Genomic DNA, 3,875 nt, shown 5'->3' with positions numbered 1-3,875 from the left:
ATTTTTTGTTTATAACAGTCGAAAAGTTTTGTCCCGTTACTTGATCTCTGAATGTTTTGTTTTTTGCGATTTTTGGAGTATACGATCTCGAAGCATATATAAACAATTTTGACGGTTGGATCGTAGAAATTAGTTTCGAAGGATGCGTATCCCATCAAAACGATAGATTCACTAACACTTAGAGTTTATTTATATTTTCATTAAGTATAACATAAGATTTTGTGGTATCCACTTCTATAAATATTTTAAATTGACGATCAAATTAGTTCATTGTATTCATATAGGATGAAGGAGTGTAGCTGTAAAAAATCATCAAAATCAAAGTTAAAATAACTGTTAAATCATGATTTTTCGTTTATAACTGTCGAAAAGTTTTGTACCGTTACTTGATCTTTGAATGTTTGTTTTTTACAATTTTTGGTTTATGCGATCTCGAAGCATATACAAACAAGTTTGATAGTTGGATCGTTGAAATTAGTTTCGTAATATGCGTATCCCATCAAAACGATAGATTCACTAACACTTAGAGTTTATTTATACTTTCATTGAGTATAACATAAGATTTTGTGGTATCCGCTAGTGTAAATATTTTAAAATGAAGATTGAATTTATTTATTATATTCATATAGGATCAATAAGTGTAGTTATAAAAAATAATCAAAATCAGAGTTAAAATATATTAATTAATTTTATGTATTTTAAGTATTAATTAGACTATGTTTCAATTAGAATGTGATGATATTTTATAATAAAATTATATTTTTTTATTAAGTATTTTATTTATTAAAATCTTAAAATGTTGGTGTCGGTTTTAAGCGACGCTATCATTTTTAATTCGACGCGAGTTTCATTAAACCGACGCTACGTGAATTTTAAAAAGTGTGTGAGAAGTTAGTGTCGGTTTAGACCGACACCAACATTAATTTAAACCGACGCTGTGATTTCCAATAAAGAATGTCAGACTTCATGTGACTCTCTCTCTCTTACACACTCATTAGTGTCACATGGATTTATTGCATCACCAGAAGGGTAGCAACACCGATCTTGGTGCCGACACACCCAGGTAAACTTCTCACCCTCATTTGCCGATTCATGCACTTAGGTTCATGGATTGAAATATACCATACAAGAAAAAAATCTTCAACTCCTCATGCTTGTGTTGTTTCTTTTGCAGGGACCCGAGATCTGTACAAAAAAAAAAAAAAAAAAAAAAGACGATGCAACCACTGGTACAGCCTCAAATCGCATCTCAAGGAAAAACCACCAGAGAATTGTCTCCGTTCTAGATCCGTCATTTAAAGGTATAACAACAAAATCTATTCTAATTGGATGATTTCGTGGTGAAAAGGTAGGAAGAATAAGTGGAACTCTTGATGTATTTATAACCTTCCATGTAGCTATTAATATGTGAATGCTAAGCAGTCTAATGCATGACTCACTAAAGCTATAATCTCCACTGAGCTCCTCTTTTAAGTTCTTGTTCAGTAAGATCGACAGTTCGAAAATCCATATAAAAATTCATGCATGTTCATTTTGGATCTGAAGAGCAAGGACACTAGAAATTTCAGATCCATAATTTTTGAAAGGTATAAAACCTGAATTTAATCTATAGAGATTAGAGCCCTAATGTTGAAGTAGTAAAGTATTGGAGCACTGATCTGCTGGCAAGCATGGTTGCATGGAGCTACTAGTATTATATATGGCAGCATGGAGCTACAGAATATGTGGTCTTCGACAAAGGCAAGCACGGGAACGCATCATGGCAGCTGCTAGTATTATACGCAAGCATGGAGCTCTGATTAGTATTATATGTAATTGTTAGTTTTTTTATCTTCATCTTGTAACTGGTTCTCTAATAGCTTTGTACTTACTTGTTTATATGAAATAGAATGCATTTAACAAGAAATTCTACACCCAAAGACCTCAGTTGAATTCTTGAATAAATTAATTGAAATTTATTATTTTGGTTATATAATTTTTTTTAGGTACAATTAATTGAAAACAAATGGAGAGACAGATTTCCAAATATTTTTATTACTATTAACAAAGTTGGTGTCGGTTAAAACCATTACTAGTTTGCATATTTTAGTTATTTAATTGTTATCTGGCGTCGGTTAAGGGATATTTTATTTGTTTAATTTTATCATGATGTTGGTTAAAACCGACAGTAGGTTGAATATTTTATAGTTGAATTACTAGTACACGTCGCTTTAAACCGACGTAATGTTGAAGTATGCGTCGCTTTAAACTGACGCAATGTTGAAGTATATGTCGCTTTAAACCGACGTCAACATTAATGTCGCTTTTAACCAACGTTGTGTAGTGGCGGATTAAGCGAACAAACCGACATTGAAGCCCTTTCGTGACGGTAGCATTAGCGTCGCTATTATAATCCGACATTACATTGTTTTATGTCGGATTTTTGCCATTTTTCCGACAAAAATTGGATTTCTTGTCGCTTTTTGCTTCGCCGGTGATAGCCTATATTGTAGTAGTGCATGTGCACTTTTGCATTTAGTCACTTTTAGGTTTAAACTTATTCACTTCTTCTTTTTTTTCCACACAACTACATTTTATGGTTTCGTCACCTTTCTGGTGTCGGCCAACATAGCTCAATTCAGAATCCAAGTGGATGTTCCAGGTCGGGGTGTGTCAACTGTAGTATTTTATTTCCCCACCCACCATTTCATAAAAATGTTATTGTCATATTTATCTTTTTAAAAGAAGAATTTTGAAAGAAAAAAAAAACAAAACATAATTATAAATAATAAATAAATAATGGTGTGCGGGGTGTGATATCTGCGGCTTAGACAAGCTAAGAAAGATTTGGGCCACAATCAACAGAAAGGTTGGAGGAAGGAATGGGTGTGTACTAGACGGAGGCAAGAAACAGTGAGATATGCGACTTTGATAGAAAAAGGAAGAAGAATAATGGTTTGGGAAGAAGAATAATGGTTTGGGGTTCAAGGTCTTTGTGGAGTAGCGATAGCTTTGAGTACTAGGGTTTGTCGAGAGGGGTAAGGGTAAGGAATATTGGGCCATATATATGGTATACGGTGAAAATATAGGGTGGAGATTTGGAAAGAGATCAAGGCAGCAAATTTGGGGTTAGTAGGAAAAGATATTATGAAAAAGATGCCATGATTTAAGGACTTGCGTGGTTTGAAGTAGATGATGAATTTCCAACTCTTGCATTCTCTTTTGTATTTCTGTTTTTATTTATTAGTTAAATGTATATTATATTTTTTAAAACAAAATAATATTAAGGTTATTTTCAGAATAATAGTGGATGAGGAAATGACATTTTACTTTTTTAACTTTACTGGTGGGTGGGATTATCATATGGATGGAAAAATAGGGCATTGAAGTAGGTCTAGTAGCACTCGTTTATTAATTACAATTCCTAATTTATCCCTAAGAGAGAAATAGAATTTCGAAAAAAACCACTGTCCCCATGCCTAGAACTCACAGTAACCAATTACGCGTCGTCACGAAGTTACGGCAAGACAACGACCCACCTCCATCAATGGCATTAATTACACCAGTGAGGAGAAAATGAAGAATAGGAAGGTAGAAGTAGATACCCAATACGCGCCGCCATGAACTCAAGACAAGACATCCACCTTCACCTCCACCTCCATCGATGACAATAATTACACCAGCGCCAGATAATGGTGAGAAAATGAAGAATATGAAGGCAAAGGTAGATAGAAAGAAAAAGGGAGAGGGGAAGGGAAAGATGGGTGGATGGAATGAGGCAGTGGCGGCGGAGGTCGGATGTGAAACCTCGTCCCTGATTTATCGTATTTTGTATTATCGGACTTATGAAACTACCAAATTACCCTTGAGTTGACTTTCGTTAACCGTCTCATCGA

Source organism: Pyrus communis, chromosome 5, assembly GCF_963583255.1.
Source record: "Pyrus communis chromosome 5, drPyrComm1.1, whole genome shotgun sequence".
NCBI classification, from domain to species: domain Eukaryota; kingdom Viridiplantae; phylum Streptophyta; class Magnoliopsida; order Rosales; family Rosaceae; genus Pyrus; species Pyrus communis.
The sequence above is the reverse complement of the archived record's forward strand: the minus strand, read 5'-3'. Positions refer to the sequence as shown.